General features: G+C 34.5%; 1 protein-coding gene across 9 annotated transcripts in view; it reads left to right on the forward strand.

Annotated features, from left to right (window-relative positions):
* The window catches only part of LOC120425148 (dual 3',5'-cyclic-AMP and -GMP phosphodiesterase 11-like), a 271,336-nt gene that overhangs the window by 134,975 nt on the left and 114,446 nt on the right, over window positions 1–21,915 (forward strand). For 3 of the 9 annotated variants that reach the window (XM_052707524.1, XM_052707523.1, XM_039589578.2), the window contains one exon: window positions 14,778–14,957. The exons of the other annotated variants lie outside the window; for them this stretch is intronic. The gene's annotated coding sequence lies outside the window, so the exon portion shown is untranslated. The remainder of the gene's footprint in view (window positions 1–14,777; window positions 14,958–21,915) is intronic. 9 annotated transcript variants of the gene reach the window in all.

Genomic DNA, 21,915 nt, shown 5'->3' on the forward strand with positions numbered 1-21,915 from the left:
TTTTAAATGATAATATCAGTGTGTTTGTATACGTGTGCGCTCACTTACAAACACAAACAAACTTAGACACTAATACAGCCACTTGCAACACCAGCTAGAATATGCTAATTTGGATGCACACATGTGTTGACATGTGCCCAAGACACTTGCAAAACTTTTGCACCAAAGGTTGGGAATCCACTCAAAATTACGTTGATTTGGCATATCGTCGCTGTCCTGCTAACTTGTCGCACGTGCATTTTGGGCCAAATTGAGTTAAGAACGCCATTTTGTGCGATTCGATTTCAATCCTGAGATATTCAATAAAAATCAAAAACTCCGTGCATTTTCGTCACTTCACATATGAAAGAAGTTTCAATCTCGTCGTGCTATCTTGACACACTCTGAAAATTGCTGTAAGTGCGACAACTGGGACAAAGGGTTTTCAGGTCAGAGCGCGTTTGACACACGTACATGCCCGACTACAGTAAACATTTCTAGTTATAACTCGGGACTCCGGCAATCAAATTCAACCAAACTTCGGGACAATGCATTTTTGCAAAATGGCGGTCGCCTCGGATGTCCGAACGTCATATTTTGACAATCGTTGTCAGAGCTTCTGTCAAACATCTCCCGTGATCTGCCATGGATCCACCTACAACCGGCTGCACTTGAAAGTGTCATGTTTGCAGCAAGTGCACTGCACACTTGGAGTGCATCAGGGAGGTTTGTCCCCTCCTAACGACAGGTGTCTCTGGGGTAGGTTGCAAGAGGGTGGCGAGGGTGCACGATAAGACGGTGCAGCACGTGTTTGTCGTCTAGCGACGGATGAGCTTTGCATGCAAAAGTAAGAAACGACGGACTTTGCCTCCAATGGCAACACTGGCTGGCTTGTCTGGTATTGAAAGTATTCCTAGAACCTGGCAACTGGTTGAAGAGCTAGATTAAATTTTGTTCTCTACACCCAAACGGGAAGTGTCTGAACAAAGCGCTCACTACGAAAATGCTGTTAGTTTGTTACTGTCATTTGATGTCAGAGTGTATCCCTTTAAATACGGTGAGGAATCTAATATCGATCTGGAATACCTCACAGCAAGCTAACATTTTCATAAATTGCTCAAAATTAGTCGTTCGCATGCCGAAATAAGATACCGCCGCCACCGAGTTCTATTTTTAGATCACCACGACAACCTCTAGTCCTGCGACAGGAAGGCTTCGGTGTTCGGAAAAGTGTCTGACGTTAAAGTTCGCCCTGATGAGAGCCACTAGCGCTGCACTGCACTGCGGTGAGCCTCAATGGAGAGGTTGATTGTTGAATTAGCTCCCGCCTGCGTTGCGGTGAATGACAGACTACGGTTGATGAATTATGTACGCGTACGTGTGGTGGTGTGAAGGAAAGAGTAATTGGTTTCGCGAAATGTTTGCTACAGCGAAAGTTTGTTGCACTCTCCGTTCGGTGTATTGTAATTTGAAATGATGGAAGAGATACTGGAGTTGATTAAATTCAGAGAAATTGTTGAATCGATTTTCTTCAAATTTGAAACCCTTTAACTTAAGATGAACTGGTTTCTTAAAATCTACCAACAAAAAACCCAACCTCAATAATGACTCAATTTGTCCTAAAGAAACCATGCCAAAAACAATACTGAAAAGAGAAAAATAAAAAGGTCCCTCTGATGATGGTCTCTATCTCAAACGGGCGATCTCGGAGTGATTCATTTGCGATGACAGACGCATGCGACACTGATTGTGTGCAATTCTTCACCGGAATGGTGCACAACCAAAAAAAAATGAGAGGGACCAACACTTTTGAAGACGACTTTCGGAAACGGACCCTTCCTTCCGTCCTTTCCGCTTATCATCGTTGACGTTCTTTATTATCCTTTTTTTAAGTCTTGAAAAGGTTTTGCTCCTCATACTAGGTGGGAAAATTTAGGGAAATAGATTGAAAGCGAATAAAATCTGTATTTTGAGAGCATCAGAATGGTTGACTGCCAATGAGCTGCTACTCCGTTATTGACAGATAAGCTGAAGTTAAACAATGAATCAAAAATGATCAGTGGGAGCCAATCATCCGTTCACTGTTTAACCTCTGAAGATCCCTACTTTATTAGTCAATACCGGCGCCCTCCCAAGAAGCCTGCAGTTCAACGAAAGGGAGGAATGTTAGTCCGATAGTTGAAGTTGCATACTCATCAAGCATACAGCTTTTCGCTATATACCTGTTGATACCGCATGAGACCGTTGAATCCACGGTATCTCCTTCAAGCATCACGTGATTTTTTTTTTTTGGGTTAGTAGGATAAGGTATTGGCTTTTCGATGCCTCCCGAGCTACGATGCTATGGGGAGGACTTTCATAATAGACCCGTCGGCGAGCCTTCCGAGCAACGATGCTATAGGAAGATCTTTCTGGTTAACACACAAAATCACTCACACACAGTTATTTTGCTCCACTATTATCTCGACGATCCAAAATGTCAGCGCGTCTTTCGATCATTATATAGAAATGGCTTTTTCACCGTAAAAAAATAAAACCTTATTCGAAAAATGTATACACAATTTACCCGACGCCGTGCCTTCCGATCAACGTTGATATAGAAAGGGCTTTGAAGAAAAAAAAAATCACTTTTCACTCCGAATATTTTTTAACGACCACGCACTTTGCCCTTTGCCAATTATGCGCTCTGAACACGATCACGAATACAAACACCAAAAAAATCCATCATCCAGGCACTGCTGCTCACACAATACTGACGCGCAATAATATTCATTAGCACAATGACTCCCCTCACCGCATGCATGATATGAATACGATCACGAATACAGCACAAAAAGAACACCACCAGAAAAAAATCTGTATTTGAGAAGCGATTTTCTGATCGATTTGGTGTCTTCGGCAAAAAATTGATTGTTTTGCAATAGAGGTTAAGATGGTGCATAATATGGTACCAGAATTATTTTTTATATGAGGTTTGTAGAAAGAAATCAACAATATTTTAGATTTAGAAAAAAATTCCAAAAATCAACGTTAGATGAAAAACAAAATTTGCAATTGAAAATTACTTTGCATACTTTGTCTTTGAGCATAAACTCTGTTTTCATTTTTCAACTTGCGATTTCTCGGAAACTGTTGATTCGATTTACAATGTTATAGATTGAAATTTTGTTTAAAAAAAAATCCAATAGTTTTCAAATCTTGCTAAATATAAAAAATATCGAAATCAGTGTTTTTAAAAAGTTTATTCATGATCATGAAATTTTTATATTATTTTAAATAAAAAGTGCAGAAAATTTCACAACAGTTTCACATTTAACATTTAAAATCGATCCAATAGTCAACAACGTTTAAACAGGTGAAATGAAACTTGTAGAACATTTTCTCAGCTCTTCGAAAATATTTTTGCCATGGTGCTTTACCTTCGTGAAGTATTTTGAAATTGCAAAAAAAAAAACTAAACCAAAAAAAATGGTAACGTGATTTCCAATCGTAAATTGGATTTGATATTTTGAAATGAGAAGAAATTTGGTTTGACAAATTTTTAGATTTTTTTTCTAAAATTCATTTGGCTTTTGAAAATGTTAGTCGTAAAAATTCTCCAAAAGATTACTTTTCAGATATTTTAAAATCGAATAGTTTGCAAGATTTCGTCGATTGAACAGTATGTGCTTATTTTGTAGCAATTTTAAATATATTTTTTCCATATTTTCATTCATAAATCCGTTACCAATAGTTATACCGACATAATCAAAACAGAAAATTTTAGAGAATTTTGATAGCATAGAAAAAAAAACATTTTTTTTAAAGATGTACGAGGTTGTACACTATTTTGAATATTTGAAAGAATGAACGTTTTTTGAATTTTCACTTGAAATGGTTTTTATTAGGAAACGGTTTTAAAATTTCACTAAAGTAATTCTCGATGGACATTCAAACTGAATTAAATACACTAAAAAAATATTTTTTTATGAAAATTTCGAGTATTTTTGGAAACTTTTAATAAATTACATTTTTTTAAAATAAAAATCCCATTTGGTTTTTTAAAACATGTTAAAATACAACTTTGCTGAAGTCATCAAATCAGTCTGAAACTCCCTTCTCAAGATACGGGATTAAGTTTTCACAGCACTTTTGTATGGATAGCGCTCAAGTTTGTATGGAGAACCCAATGATGCAAAATTGCTTATTTGGACATTAGTAAATGAAGAACAAAGTTTCATTCAAATCGAAAAGATAAAATAAGGCTTGCGAAAAAATTGCAAAAAAAATACAAAACTGCTTTTTTCGTTTTTTTAGTTTTTGTGGGAATTGTTAAAAGTTTGGTTGAATAAGTCCATCATTTCGTTGGCTAAAACAATGGGATTTCCCAAGTTATCAAGTTTTTACAAATTTGTGTTCGTTCGATTTTTCATTGATTCTCCAGTATTTATTTTAAAATTAATATTTAATGAAATAAAAACCAAAAGGTAATTGCTTATGAACTTTAAAGCAATATTTTGATGAAGGTTGAATAACATATCGACTATTCGACATCCACATTGAGCAAATTATTCAAAATATATCTCCATCAAAATATAATGCTCGATTGGATATTCCATTAAAAAAAATTACACTCTTCAATTTTTCTTAAATGGTTCTTGTTTTTTATGGTCCTGCATCTCGGATTGTTTCGATATTTTATGAATTTTCTGATACTTCGAAGAACGATTAATGTCATAAAGGTTTTTTTTTTCAGAATGTTTCATAGAAAAAGACATCGACATAAACTTTGAACAATATTTACATGAAAGTTTCAGATAAAAAACGGATACATATTTTGGCTGTTGGAAATAACGAAAAATTGTGGTTTAATTGATTAAGATTCTCGAATGTGTTCAAATATGTTTTTTTTTTAATGAATCAAATTCACGACAATAATGCTGGTTACCAATCCGTAGTCAAATACCGTTAATCTTCAAATTGGCAACACAAAAATACAATTCTCAAAGCATTAGGAATTTCCAGTGCACAGCAAAAAATCCGATGGTAAAATCGCATGCAAAAGCATGCACCTCACCTTCGCAAAAAAGACACTCAATATTACACACTGCATGTACATTTTTTGCAAACACAAAAAAGTGGCAACTGACGGGATTCGAACCCAGCACCATCAGTAAGGACTGGCGCCTTAGCCCACTCGGCCGTCAGACCGATGAAGAATGGAAAGAATAAACGCATTTATGAGCTTGACATTTCGATCAAGTAAGTTTCCCATACTGATGGGCTACATATTTCAGGGTGTAATATTACATAGATTTCATATAATAATGTAATTTTTTTTACACGCAGGCCTTTTCACGCACGGTTACTACCTTTTTTTGCTGTGTACATGGAGATATTTTTCAAGCTATGTGTGTGTTTTTGAAGAGCCGCTGAATGGCAGCGAAATTATGGGATTTTTTTTTTTCAAGCGTTATTGTTTTACTAATCCCAAATAACACATTTTCATTCTTCCACCTTTTTTTGAAACGATTGAAAATCCTTTTCAGACACGACCGCAATTAAAGATAGATCAAAATCGCCAAAATTATTTATAAGGCTACGTGGACACGTGCGAATTAAAAATTTCCAATAAAAGAAGATGAAAACAGCAGCACGGTATTGAATACTAACAAGCCTAATTGAATTTTCGATAAAGCAAACAAAACTTTTCCAAAATATTCCCACCTCTCCTGCCTTGTTGTCCCTTCTCCAACATCCGCTTCAAGATCGATGCTTTGGCACAGATTCCTTTTCATGTGCGCGCCCTCCCGTGGTGGCCACAGAAGAAAACTTTGTTGGCCACTGGCCAGTCCACGGTTGTTGGGCTTGAGCTCTCCGCTGCATCCTCAATCCTCCATCCGGGCAAGTTTCCAACTTTTTCCTTCCTGCCCGGTGCTGCTGCCGGGGAAAATCCAAATTGACCCAGCTTGAGTCCTTGCGGCGCGCGGCTATTTCTGGAATTGTGCAACACACACTCACATGAACAAATACAGATACACAGACAACAGCTCAATAAAAGCTCACTTTGTCGATAAATTTATGCGTTCGGTGACCCTTAACCGGCTTTAAAGAGAGAGAGAGCCGTCCTTCTTGGTTGAGCTTTTTCCAGGCTTTTCCGACACATTTTCCTTTTTTTTTCGTTTCGTTTTGTTTTCCTTTTGTCGGTGCTTGCAGTTGTTTTAAGGGGGAAGGGGAAGTTTAGTATTCCGGTGTACATTTCAGGGGATTGTGTGTTTGTAGTTCATGGCTGGAAGTGTTGGATTTAATGCGATTATGTGACTTTTTGTTTTTTGGGCCTTCCGCTTTATTTTCAAGGGGGGGATGAGTCCAGTAACACGCACTGATGACCTGATTTGCAAGCTCGAGGGAAAGTGTTGTAATCCACTTACAAGCTACCATAATGAAATATTTCCATGATTTTTTTCTTCTAATTGTTCTTATTTATAATTAATATTATTGATTTAAGGATTGCTCAAATCTCTTCAAAGTTACATGGTCTAGACGTCATTTACATAATAAAATAATTGAATTTTTCAACAAATTGACAGGGTTGGCAGATGTTTAAAGTTAATAATTCATCGGATAATGAGTGTATGACAAAAGGTCGAATAAAAAAGACCATAAGTCGAAGGCTTGGCCGGAGGTGGAAAAAGGTCTGTTCCTCAAGTGTCAAATAAAAACTACACAGAAAGCAAGTGTGAATTTTCTCGACACGGAAATGATTAATCACATGTAAACTCAGTTGGCTTAAACTTGAGATTCGACCTTATCGGCTTAATTACCTGTAAAATCATGTTTTAACGTTGGATTTGTTGTAAATTTACATCATGTTTAAAAAATAAAATGTTTAATGGCGTGACGAATTATTTTTTTCTGTGTACAACAGCTTCATTTTTATGAACTATCGAATTAAACCTATGCCATCATTCAGCAATACCATTTCGAAAAAAGTGGAATTGCTGCATTTTTTAAATTTGATGATGAAAAACAAAATTATACTTCTCAAAGAAATGTTTTAAAAGAATGGAAAACTCACTTTTTAATTTTACATAAACAAAAATAAACTTTTTAACTTTTTTATAAAGTTCTTTAGAATATGTTTGAGTTCAGACCATTTCTCTTCAAACTGTTTCAAGAACTGCTTTTGTTTGAAGGAATGGAAAAAGGAAAACATTCACTAAAACAAGGACATATTATAAATTGATTTAGAAAACAAAATAATATGCTTCAATTAAAAAACCCATAACACGTTTTAAAGAACTGTTCATGTTTGAAAGAATGGAAAAACTCATTACATTACAATTGTAAAAAAAATATATTCTCCGAAAACTGTAAACAGAACTGTTCTTGTTTGAAATAATCAATAAACTTAGAAAATCCAGATTTTTGTCTTAGAAAACATTTTTAGGAACTCACAAAAATGTCACAAAAAATAATGAATTTTCTAACTATTGACCATTGTTTTACATATAATAACTGTGTTATTTGATAAATTCCAACATCAACTTTTATTTAAAGTTTGTTTGAACGCTGTAGTTAATGCCAAAACAATTAAATACAATAAAATTATAAGTTTACCAAAAATGCGAAACATTTCACTTGAAATATTTCAAAGGCGTTCGAAGCACCGGAAAAGGCAAAGCAGAAATTTATGGTTTCGATTTCCTTAAATTCTAGCAAATTTTTATAAAAAAATATCGATTGTTTTGATGTTAACAGCTTATTTGAGACATAAAGAATGCCATTCACTAATATTTCAGTCCAAATATGTGCGATTCATAAGTAAAATTGAGTGTCCGGAATTCGAAGCAAAAGTGTCCGGATTTCGAATCAGCTTTTATCAGTGTCCGGGATTCGAAGCACAACAAGTCATTTTAATTTTAAAATTCTGATGAAAAATTGTTAGAAAAGACATGTTTTGCATGCATTTTCTTGAAACTGACTGTTTATACTACATCCTGAAGATATTTCTACATTTCCAACTTATTACATGATTTTTTGCCAACTATAACAAAAATTATATGCTACTAAGTGTCCGGATTTCGAATCATGACGTTATCATCAAGATAATGTTGGTGAATAGCATTTATTTAATATTCTCAAAGCGTCATGATTTACTCAATGATAATGAGTTCGATTCGAAAAACGGAATGCATTTTCGGATTCTTGGGATGGTTTTACACTAAAATAAGATATAATTAATTTTTAAATAATAAAATGTGTTTTTGATACACAATTCGAAAAAAAAATCTCCAGTTTTATAGACATTTCCACTGCCCACCATTGAAAAAACGGCTATTGTCCACTTTTGGCAAAATCGAGATTTTTGCTAGGGAACGTTCCAACGCATCTTTTGAAGTTTAAATTTCATCAAAATATTGTTTAGTTTTGGCTGCCGATGCGAAAAACCAAACGGCTAATATCCCACCCCTTTGAAAAAGCCGTGTTTTTCTCGGAATACTTGATTTGGCATAATAGCCGAATCTTCAATAATGGGCAGTTCAGTAGAACATATTTCATATTAAATTTGAAAACTTTTTAATTGAGCTTCGAATCAAGTTTTAAATGCAATATCAATTGAAACAAAACAAGCTGACCCTTCAAAAATGTTACCTAAAATTTATATGTATTTTGGTAAAAAGCTAATTAACTTAGTAAACTAAATAAAAAATATATATTTTATCTCAAAAGCAATAGAATCAATATAGTGATGGTACTTTAGACGTAAAAATACCGTAAACCGGGGTGACTTTGACAGGTTTTCAATTTGTTTTTTGAATATTTTCCAACAGGTAAGGTTTTTCTCTAGATTATTATTTTTAAAACATGTACCGGAGTAGGCCACACAAAGTCCATGCACTATTTTGGAAAACAAGTTTTTTCAATAGTGTTTAGAAAAATAGTAACGTTAAAAATCCTTTGTTTAAATTCCGGGGTGACTTATTTGTACGTTAAATGTACCATCACTAAAGTAGCTTATGTAGATTTTAAGTAAAAAAAATCAATGTTTATAATGAATTAACAATGTTTATAAGCTCTTTAACAAAATACATATAAACTTTAGGTAAAATTGTTAAAAAGTCAGAATTTTGCCTGAAATTTGTCAAAACTTGTTTTGTTTATAAAATTATCGTTTAAAATTGCATTTTATACTGAAATCGAAGCACGAATCACCAGTTTTCACATTTGACGCGAACTATGTTCAACTGAAATTGCCTATAAATTTGGAGATTTTTTTTAAATTGTGTTTCAAAAACACATATTATTTATTGTTTACGAACTTATTCAACCTTTTCCTAGTGGAAAATTGTCCAAAGAATCCGAAAATGCATTCCGTTTTCCGATTCAAAATCATGTTCATTGAGAAAATCATGACACTTTGAGATGTTTAAAATAATGACTTTCATCAACATTTTCTTAACTATAGTTAACTAACTTTTTAAACTTTTGAAAATTTTATGAAAAGTTATTTTTGAGGTACTTTGTACACTTCTCTACCACGGTCAGTATGATTCTAAATCATTCCGTACGTATTTTATTTTGCATTTTGCAGAAAAATCGCAAACCTATCAAAGTCACCCCGGCTATCAAAGTCACCCCGTTTTACGGTACCATTTGAACACTTGAAATCTGGTTTTAACATGAAAAACTATGACTATCATAGTCATCCGAGAATTCAAAATTAGAATTTTCAATGCAACTATTTTTTTAACATTATTGAAAAAACGTTTTTCCAATACTAGTTCATGGACCTTGTGCTATGTTTTAAAAATAATGATGTTGAGGAAAACTTTATCTGTTGGAAAATTTTCCCAAAATAAATTGAAATCCTGTCAATGTCACCCTGGTGTACGGTATAAAAAAAAAGAAATAATTAAGGAAAAATATTCTCAAAAATACTACCTGATGTTTAAAATAATCTTTAAAAATATGGTTGATAACAGTGGCTAATAACTTTGTTTGAAATGATCTCAACTATAATTTTCCAATGACTCTTATTGTAAATCAACAAAATAAATGCTTTCTACATAACATGAAAATAATTCCACTTCATTCCACTCTCAGTAACTATGAGGCACTTCTTGACATTATGAATACAGCAGATGCGTTCTGATTACAGCTATACCCGGCCTTTGATATAGTTTCTACAGATCAACACAATAAGAGGAGAATGTCATATGCCATTGGCACCCCGCATATACGGCATTGCGGTGAGAATAGATTTTCCCTTTGAAGTTGGAGCTTGAAAATGTTAACGATATGCCAACTAGTGCGATATGTGCGTGGGAAATTTCCAACCAAGCTGAAATGACAAGAGCTTGTCTCATGAAGAGGGGGTTAGTCTACTAGAATCGAACGTGTTGAATAATTCAGAGAGAGCTTTATCAACAATTGATTTCGAAAACTGTTGATTTTATGGCGCATAATGTTTCCGAAAACAACCCCACAAAAAGTTATGTTTTATTTATCCATCTGTTCCACGAAGCTAACAACCGTCAAAGGATAACGATTGTCATCGATGTGGCATTTCTTAGTACAACATTATTTGACGAAGTAAGGGATGTGCAGCGAAACTGAACTAAAATTACGACTGAAATCATGAATAAAATTTGAACATAAATTGAGACCAGAATTGCGACTAAAAACGTGGTTGAAATCAGGACTGAAAGTTGGACCAAAATTATGTAGAAAAAATAATGTTCAAGCATCCCTATTCCCAAAAGTAAAAGTTCTCCTGGATCATTGCGTACGCCAAGGTCGCCGTAATCCATTTTTATGGCAAACATCTTGCCCCATCAACATCATCACCGTCATCCCAGCCTCGTCGTCTCGTTGGTGAATTTTCCGCAAAAGAGTGCGAAACCTCTGCTGGCCTGAAGATAAAAACATTGAACCAGGGCAACCCAACCGAAGGAGTGACGACGGTGATGACGGGAAACGGATGGCAAATCAAACTTTATGAATACCGCCTAGGGGCGTCGCATCATCTGTTTTATGGCAGTTGCACGCAAAGCACATGGGGATCTTTTTGTGGGAAGGTTAGAAGAATGTTTTTTGACGAAATGATTTTTAAAGAAGTATTACTGGTGAAGCAAAATTCAAAATTTTCTGACAAGTAAAACACAACAATGTAGTTGCCATTCCGCTCATCTCAGGATTGCCCTTGGCACTAGCAGTGAAGAATGCTTCAACTAAAAATAGACCCCGTTCTTCTCATTTTTTCAAAATGTGTCGACAAATCTCTAGTCATAATTTCTGGCTGCTGTTCAAATGATACATTTTCCCTTTCCTCTTCAACTTAAGGGGAGAGGTGGGTGGCATATGCCAGCAGCTGATTGCCACCCACCACCCCCTTTCTATCTGTAGGTTGCCCCTTGAAAGCTCTCGGCTGCTCGTTTCGGCTCATTTGTTTCAGTTTCTGTTGCTTGCCTCTGCACAGCGTGCTGCAAAATTGTTTTTTCCCTGAAACGAGAGGGAAATTTTCCGACGTTTTGTTTACATCTTGACTTTGTGCTGATGGCACTGGAAAGCGCAATGGAGTGATTTTGAAATAAGAAAAATCCTAACGGAAAGTGAAATTTTTCGTGTTGTTTTTCCGTGCCATCAGGGGGGTTTCATCATTCAACCGTTCCATCATATCCAAAGACTGACATGGTCTGGCTTATACCAAACATCACCGGCAACACTTGATGAGTGTTTAGCGGTCGTCTTTTTCCATTTTCCTTCACTTTTCCTGCGCTGATCTTTATGCCGATGAGCTTTTTCTTCGCTCGCTGAAACGCTCATCAAAACATTTGTCTGGAACCGTAACTAAGAGAAATTTAGCACAATTTTAACAGAAACAATCAAAATCTGGAACAAATGACTGAAACTTGTTCAAATTTCAAGATAATCAAAATAAAGTGCAAAATTGTTACCAAAATCACCCAACATCACGGAACTGCTTCATATGCGCCAATCTACTACTTGCTCATATTGAGCGCGTTGTTTTGGTCGTTGTTGTTGTTGTACAGCACAAACGATACAAGCTTCAGCTCGTCGAAATGGCTTTACCCGACGGTTCGACCAACCGTGGAGAGTCGTCTTGAGTTTGTTTTTATGAGCGTTGAACTTTGGTGCGGTGCTTCAGGGATAATCGGGCAATTAGTCGGGAAATTAATTGGAGGTGGTACTTGTGAAAAATGTTTGGAATTTTTTTTCCAATATCTGTTTTTGAATATATGTCACCTGCAAAAAGAAAAAAAAATCTTAGGTATAAATAGAATTACAAAAAAAATTTCGGGACTAAAGGAAAAAAAAAACGTTACAATTGTATTTCTGTAATATGTCTGAGATTTTTTTTGAATTTATCAATTTTGGAATTTCGTTTACTAAAAAAAGCTCTTGCATATTTCAAAATAAAGCTAAAAAATGCGATCATTCTAAGCAAATCTGAATCTGAATCTATGAAATTTTAAGCAATGCACAGTGGTCCAGATAGCCATATTAAGTGAAAAATAGATTTTCGGAAAAATTGCGAAAAAAAAGTTATCGAGCTTTTTTTTCAGAAGAGTTGTTACAAATGGAATGGGGCAACTTTTAGTTTGGTTGAAAATAAGGGTGGTTCAAATTAGAGTGAATTTGAAAATCGAGCTTTTGAGGAATATTTTTGGGATTTGTTTGTCTTCCACCACTTGTTGAGCTTGCCAATTAAAGCAACTCTGTGGAAAACACAAACATTTTATCTCGCAATCTTCGCCTTCAACGACAAAATTTAGAGAGAGCAGCTGAGCAAACCTTGAAAAATCGGTTTTTTTAAACGTTGCAATTCAGGGTTAAGTTTAAGAGAAAAGTGATGTTGGGGCACTTTTAGAGGTCTTAAAAACAATCATTTTTCACTTCTTTCAAGTCGATTTGGACTTCAGGGTCAAATTTTACAGTCATTTTAAGGTATATAAGATGAAAAATTAAAAACCTAAAAATCTCGAAAAAGCGCAGGCCAAATTTTAAGCGCCAGGCTCATTCGAAAGCACTAGCACTACAAACGCTGAAAAAACCTCAGGGTATCTACATTTGAAAACGTCTAAATTTCATGGGAAATGTGTATGGGACCACCATAACGAAATTCAAAAATTGTCAAAATATATGATTTTCCATGTAATTTTGCCCGCTGAATCTGAATCTTCCCTCCGAATTGAGCCAAAGTGCAAAAAACGATTTTTGGTCATATTTTGGGTTTCTATGTAAAATTGTAATGGTTATTGTAATTTATAAATTTCAAAAAATGTATGGGTTATTCTCTGCCAACTCACACATTTTTTAATTTTAAAATTTAAATTTTATTTTCATTTTAAAATTTTATGTTTTTTTGTAACATTGCAGGGTTTTTTTTAAATGTAGCAATGCTCTACAAAGATGCAAACAATTACAATTACTGTCGATTTTCTCGATATCAATATTGCTCCAGCTTTCAATATATTTTTCAGTCCCTTCGAATAGAATGCTTTGATTTTTGGTTCTATAACTTGATACCTCCCGCTCAAATGGTCCCTGCAATATCGACAACGAGAGAGTCCACTGTATTAACAAATTGCTTGTAACCATCACGAGTTACCGCGTGGCCTACTTAGGTGGGCCATACAAACTTCAACGATCAATAGCAACCCCTTAACCTTAACCAATTTGGCTCAAAATTGGCGCAGTTACTCAAATTGAAAAAAATACTGCCATAATTTGGATTTTGATGAATGTTTCGAATTAAATTGATATTAACAAGGTACTTTTAAAATAACTCATTAAGCTAAATAGTACCTAAAAAAAATCCTCGAAGTTTTTCTCACTTTTTTCATTCAATGTTTTAAATCCGTTTGATTGGTTAAATTTTATGGGAATATTTCATAGTGCAATTTATTCCAATCATTTACGCAGTTTTTGAAACAAATTACCTAACTTTAAGTCTTAAATTTTTGTTGTTGAATTGTTGTTGAGGCTTTGTAGTTGTAAACCTTCGTTTTTGAAAGCCAGAACTATGTTTGTGTTTCCTTAAATTTTATGCAGAACCTCGTATAAATAGTCGTTCTCAACTGTTTGCTTAAAATGCTTAAAACATCAGATCATCAAATTTCATCAATCTGCTCTACTTCTTCAAACTTCATCAAGACACAGTCTTCACAAAAAAGCACTAAGTATTTTTTGCTCTCCTCACGCACTCATCCAACCAAGCACAGCAACCAAATTTAAATAAAGTTTCCCACTTCTAATCCTTTCGCGCCAGACACTATTCCGGAGAGCCATGTGCTCCATCCGGCGGACGACACGTGCAACCGCCACGTGTGGTTCCTGCTGTATATATTCCGTGTGTGTGTGTTTGTGTTTTTTTGTTTGTGTGTGTGAATAGTTCGTTCGTCGTGCCCAAAATCCTTTCATCAACTCTCACAGTCGCCGTTGTGCTATCTTGGTTCATACTGAATTTTTAAACCTCAATAATAAATTTACAAATTTTTGTTTTAAGATTTTGCTGGAATTCAATCAAATTACAAATTTTGAGGTAAAAATTGCTCCAAAATAGCACACTGCCGACGTGCCAATCACTCCACGATGTTCCCATGTCGCACAGCACTTCGTTCTCTAACTCTTGAACCAACAATCCACAACTATTTTATAATTAGTTTTTCCAAGCACTTTTTTGTGGGTTTCCTCTTGCTTTCGTTTCTCCACCAAAAAAAAACCCACATCACTTCGAAAGCTCTTCTTCTTTTTCTCCCCCTCTCTGTCTCCCCGTGTGTGTGTGTGTGCAGATTCCGCCCGGGGCCAGAGCCAGCGGCAGCAGCAGCCGGATTCGGGTCAGCAGGCCGCAGGTTCCGCCACCAACCAGAAGGCGCACTCCTCGTCGGTCATCCTTCGGCAGCACAAGCTCTGGCGGACGCATGACGCGGTCACGCTGCTCGGTGGCAATTGGAGGATTGCTCAGAAACTAGGTAAAAAAAGGGTGTGAGGTTTCAGGTGGGAGGGCTGAGTGTGTGTGTGTGTTTGCTTTTTATTGTGTCGTGGAAATTCGATGTGGACATTGGAGATTTGGCGAATTTGGAGCGTCACTGCTGAAGTCACTTCGTGAGACTTGAGATTTTCTGTTGTTTTTAGAGTACCCTTGAATAGATGACAGTTGATTTTCGTTCTTTTGTTTTTTCTAGTTTTGTGAACAATTTTCTTGAATCATTTTTTCACTCATTTTGTATAGCGTATTTTGTGATACTTTTTAATTCAAAATTTATGAAATTAGGCTTGAAATTTGAATTTGGTTTTTAGTCTCCAAACATTACGTACAAAATGGGTACGTAAATTCATGAAAACTTGTATCTTGAAATGGGACTTTCTGATCGATTTGGTGTCTTGGGTAAAGTTGTTGATTATAAGTATGATTTTTCTACGATTTGTTTAATTGTTTAACGGAACTCAAAAAGACAACATTGTAGAGCCATAGTGCATTATGGTACAATCTAATTCCAAATGCATGAATAAAAAAATTTTTTTTGAAAAATATTGAAAATGATGTCATAAAAATATCAAATCATTATATTTATAAGTTAAATTAAATTTGAAATCGAAAAGTACTGTACCGATTTTTTCATGTAGTGCAATGTTTTGGAGTTGTTATCACTTTTAGGTTATAATTTTCTATTTTTTTACATTTTTTTTATACATTATCGAGGAAACCCACCAATGAAAAAATATTTTTGGAGAGCTGATAAAATTTCTTATAATTATCTCTGAGACTTTGGAAACCGAAAATTAGTTTCTGAGATACAGACTCACAATGACTCACCTAATAAGCCTATAATTTTCAACTGACGATATCTCGCAAATTATAAGTTCGATTTTCAGTGTTAAATAATAAATGTACTGCGAAATTTTCTTAGATTTTCTGAAATTTTCAATAAAAATAATTTCAAATTTCGAAATTTTGTCTAAAATATGAAAGGGGGGGAATTTTATATTTATATTCCTTTACAAAAGTTATTTTTGATTTTGAAATTGTATTTTTTTTAAGGTTCCGAAAATTTCACATTATTTACCACTGAAAATCATACTAATTGTATCCGAGATATCGTCAGTTGAAAATTAATTCCTATTGTTGTTTTTCATAAAGAGATTGGTCAATTTTGATAAGTATAATGAAATTAATAGAGATTACCATTTGATTTTTGTATTATTTGAAGATGTCGCGAAGAAAATAATTTTTTAAAAGAGAATTTTTAAATTTCAAGAGATTTACTCTACTTTTTTAATGATATTTGAAGATTTGAAGATATCAATAAAAGGCTAAATTTTTGCGAGAGCTAAGAAGTTAACCCAAGTTTTTTTTTTTAAATATTTGCTTATTTTAAGATATCAAAAAAGAATTATATATTGATAGAGATTCACACTTTTTTTTTTAGTTTTGATAATGTAAAAATGAAGGGTTTACTTTAAAGACAACTAAAAAAGTAACAGTGATTCAAGATTATTATTTACAGGAATCGCGAAACTCAAAAAGATTCACTCTTTTTATATTAAAAGATTTTTAGCTTTTAAAATGAAACAGGGAAAATTTTACCAGAATAATTTAAATCATCGAGATTAGATATTCCGAAGCCTCGATTATTCGAAGTTCTTTTCTTATTTTGAACATTAAATTCGAGTTCTGTGACCCCATTTTAGTCAAACTTGTATTGTTGATTGCCTTTTTGCATACCAAATATATTTTTTAAGTATTTCAACCCCGCCATTTTGGCCGCCATCTTGGATTTAAAAATTCTGAATCACTTTAAAGCATATTTGGGGTCGTATTCAAGCTAAACAATAACAAACAAGACAACGAAAAATCCTTTTTTTCGTGATTCGATTATCCGAATTAAAATTGTTCCTAGGACTTCTGTAAAAAAACACAGTTTAAAAAAAGTATTTAACAATTTAAACTTAAATGTTTTGAGAATTCATTAAATATAAAACATTAACTTAGTAAAAATGTATTAAAAAAAATCGCGTCGTTGAATAACCATATTGAAAGTTAGTAAAACTTTTGAATTTTATGAAATAAAACTGTATTTTCTAAAAATTCATATTGATCGAAGCTTAATATATTTTATAAAATCTAAATGCTTTTTTTAATTTGAGTTTTTTTGTAAGTAATTCCTTATTTTAAAAGTTTCTATAAATAAGTTATCGAAGGTTGTTCCCTGTAAAATTCCGGTGAAAACACCTAATGAGAGGAGATATTAATTTGTTAAAAAATGTCATTTAAACTGATTTGATAGCTGTGAAATTTGTAAAGAACACAAGATCATAAACAAACATAAAATCGTTCTAGATTCTTTGAAATTCAGAAGCTGCAATCAGGCGTCAAATAGTCAATATTCCACTTTGGGTGCCCGATGGATGCCAGTTTAAAAAGATTTTTATATTTTTCTGTTATGATTATTATGAAGGAAATAAAAATGAAAAATGCTTATAGTTCAAAAGAAGTCATATTTAAAATTCTGTCTAAATTATAAAAAAATATTATATTTTGATAAAGGATACGAAACTCTACATTTATGTGAAAACGCATATCCTACAACCTAACAGGTCACAAAAACAAACGCTACTGCTGGGCACATTCCCAAGAAAGCCATTTCCATGATGGGGAAAGGCCACATAATTTAATTTCCCGGATACCCAGTCAACCAACAGGCAAACCAACAACCCAACAGTAGCAGATAGAGGAGAGCTACAGCGCGCATATAATCAACAATCCCGAGCAGGAGCAGCAGGTCCAAATGAGACTTCCTTTTGCACAGTACAGTGAGACTTCGATTTAGGCATCGACATATTTACAAACAAGTTTGAATTTGTTGAAATGATTTGAATCTTCAAAAGATAAATATTTAAATTGTTGAACACAATTTAAATGGTAAAAATCGCAGCCTCACTGTACGGCTTCATGCTCTTCCAGACGGGTAAGCACACATCCACCCAGTGAGACCGAGACGTTTCTGTAATGGTTTATGACAATCGGAAATTGAATTTGGAAGTTTGGGAGCACGGAAATTCGGTTTGACATTTGGAGTGCGAGAGCTCCTCCGGACGGTTTTTGGGAGCCCGGTTTCCTGGTTGGTTGGCGATGACTGTGGCAAGTTTTGAGCCGGGTTCGGGTTCTATTTTGGGGGGAATTTGGGAAGTGGAACTTTTGCAAGATGTTTATGATACCTGAAGGTGATATTTTATCGAAATTGAATCTTCAATTAAATTTTGTAGATTTGAGATTTCGTCATCTGACCCAAATCCGAAACTTTTCCAAAAGGTGCATTCAAATGGTTAAATTCGACAGTCATTGGACACTGCAGTGAGTGCAAATGTCACTCTCGTTTCGATCGAATTTTCCTCGGTAAGAGAACGAGTTCGCGCGGTTCGAAAAGTTTCGATAATGGAAAACTTTTTAATGAGAATTTATTTACCAATCGACGGCCAGCGAATGCCCCAGGGGGAGGTGGGTCAACTACGCGGGAAAATGAAACTTCACACCAAATTATAATCCCCGATCGTGGAAGCGTGTTTCATCGCACTGCTGCTGCGCGATAAATTGGATTATATCAAAAAGCAGAATTTTTCGTAACGATGATGCTGTGGCGTTCGACTAATTGTCTGGACTTTTGCTGGAATAAGAGAATGTCTGAACCGCAAATGGAAGTTCACAAAAATTGATAACTCAACCTGAATTATAAATAATTCGACTTTCAAAGTTATTAAATCATAAAAATCTCAAAAAAATCATGATGTAAATTAGTGTTGATCGTTGAAAGCCCTTCTTCAATATCTACCAACGTCATACCATAGAACTAAAATACGAATGGGTTCATTTCCTCCAAATACATCATAAATAAATGAGTTTCGAGTAGAGCGTCCAATTTCCCGGGACTACAAAATTCCCGGGAAACGGGAAATTTTTAATTAATTTCCCGGGAAATCCCGGGAAAAAATATTCTGATCCTGCTTCTGATTTATATTTTGTAACAAAATTGTATCGAACAGCAACTTTTATGTTCAAATGAATGGCTCGAAATATACAAATTTTCCGATTTTATGTGCAGTGTTTCAAAAAATATCATTTGTATTTTTTTGTTGAGGAGTATTATTTTTTAAATCAGATTTTAAATCAGTAAGTAAAATCCAGGCTCCACAACCATATAAATGCTTTTTAATTTATCTATGTGACTAGTTCGAGGAAATTTGTTTAAGAATAACATTGACTCATAAAGTATAAAAAATTACGCTGAAATGATGTTTTTATGGCAAAGAACACGTCTTATTGGTTTCAGCTGATGAATAAATGAAAAAGCATAGAATTCATCTTCTTGGCACACTATTGAGCAATTCTCTACGAAATCGGTCTTATTTCTTCATTTTTAATTTTTGTATTTTTTAATCTGGCTGAAACTTTTTTGGTGCCTTCGGTATGACCAAAGAAGCCATTTTGCATCATTAGTTTGTCCATATAATTTTCCATAAAAATTTGGCAGCTGTCCATACAAAAATGATGCATAAAAAATCAAAAATCTGTATCTTTTGAAGGAATTTTTTGATAGATTTGGTGTCTTCGGCAAAGTTGTAGGTATGGATACGGACTACACTGGAAAAAAATGACACACGGCAATAAAAAAATTCGGTGATTTTTTAGTTAACTTTTTATCACTAAAACTTGATTTGCAAAAAAACACTATTTTTTTCATTTTCTGATATGTTTTAGAGGACATCAAATGCCAACTTTTCAGAAATTTCCAAGTTGTGCAATAAATCTTTGAGCGAGTTATGAATTTTTGAATCAATACTGAATTTTTCAAAAATTCGAAATATTGGTCCCAAATTTTTTTCAATTTCATTTATCGATGTAAAATCAAATTTGCAATCAAAAAGTACTTTAGTGAAATGTTGATAAAGTGCACCGTTTTCAAGTAAAATCCATATTCAGGTGACTTTTTTGGAAATAGTCGCAGTTATTATTTTTTTTAAATTAGTGCACATGTTTGCCCACTTTTGAAAAAAATATTTTTGGAAAGCTGAGAAAATTCTCTATATTTTGCTTAATTGTACTTTGTTGATACGACCCTTAGTTGCTGAGATATTGCCATGTAAAGGTTTAAAAACAGGAAAATTGATGTTTTCTAAGTCTCACCCAAACAGCCCACCATTTTTTAATGTCGATATCTCAGCAACTTATGGTCCGATTTTCAATGTTAAATTATGAAACAATCGTGAAATTTTTTGAGCTTTTCGAAAAAAATATTTTCATTCTTTTTAATCAAGACTAACTAACATTTCAAAAGGGCCAAACATTCAATATTACGCAATTCCCAGGAATTCCCGGGACGGGAAATTGGACGCTCTAGTTTCAAGCCTTTGTCGCTTGGTGCAGTCAAGCAGGAACGAAATTACAATGCTGTCAGTCAGCCTGGCCCGACACGTCTTGAAAATATGATCCAATTTCATCGTCACCCCATCTTGGCCGGTTCTTCTTTGTGAGAACTTGCAGCCGGCCTGATGGAAGAACAAATTTCATTCCTTGTTGATGTTGTTTCAAGGAGGGATCTCCGTGGCGATTTTGCCGGCACACTGCTGTTTGGCAAAAGCTTTCGCAGCTTTTCCAGCTTTTGCTTTGAGCTCTGATAATAATTGCAGCGACGATACTTGAGCAACGAGAGAAGGGCATGTAGGGCAGCATCGCTTTTCTTGGTTAAATTTAGCTGCTCTAGTAAACTAGCTCAAGGGAGTACACTTTAAGTAAATGTTGAATCAGTTTAGTTTGTCAAGGTTAGAGGGTTGAAAGAGCTGCGAAAGAAACGATACTTTGTTTCTTTGTAAATTAGGGTAACCTCAATTCCAATTTTCTGCTAGGAATTTAAGGGGTTGAAACTTAGAATATTCAATATTTTTTCAACTAAATAACGAAAAATCTACATCGTACAAAGTTCACCATTGTTGAATAGTTCATATTACCAGCGTTTCTTGCGCTCGCACAAAAGCATCCTACAATGACAATTATTATCTTGCCGCATCCTTTCTTTGCCTTCTCACAAGCAATCCCTAATGGAACAGGATATTTCTTTGCTTACAAGTTCTGGAGAAAAAACTTATTTTGGATGGAAATGTGGCTTACTCTTTGAAACCTGATTATTGCCCTCGTTAATTGTTAGCGAAACAGTCGTTTTTGAAACGTTTTCAAGAATCAAAAAGGAAAAATCATACTTATTAATATAATTTGAGGGGATTCTTTGCAATAAAAGTGATTCCACCTGGTTGGTTTATTACGTCTCCACGAGTTCATTAGGCGAACGATTTCCCAAGCAGTAAAAGTAGAACAAATCTGTTGAAAATCAGTTGGTGGCAAAGTTTGTGCAAACTTTCCGCTTTAACCTCCCACAACCCGGAAAAAGCTTGATATTTACAAATCATTACTTTATTCTTTCGGCGCCTCAAAATGAGCTACTACAACTGCTTGTTAGCGAGAAGGTGGTGGGAATAATTATCCTCTAACAACAACCTGTTAAAAGTCCGGGCGAAAAACTTTGCGATAACGTACCCGAGAAGATGAGATTTTGCCTCCGGCAAAAAGGGACTTCACAGTTTCGCTGGCAAAGCTTGAGAAACAGCGTGCATTAAAAAAAATTGCTGGAAATAGGTTAAGTACCGTCAACGTGGCAGAACACATGGGGCAGGTTGTACCACAAAGTTTTTCAAATTTTTAAATGAACTATCTCTGTTCAAGCTATATTTTCAATTTACTCTAGTTGAATGTTATATTTTATCAGAACATTTGCTGTATTTTAGCTACATTTTTCCACAAGAAATTACTTTTTTGGCTAAAATAAAACATCATAATTTAATTTAATAAACACATTTATTTATTTAATTCAAATTCCAAAC

Source organism: Culex pipiens, chromosome 2 (genome assembly GCF_016801865.2).
Source record: "Culex pipiens pallens isolate TS chromosome 2, TS_CPP_V2, whole genome shotgun sequence".
Taxonomy (NCBI): Eukaryota; Metazoa; Arthropoda; class Insecta; order Diptera; family Culicidae; genus Culex; species Culex pipiens.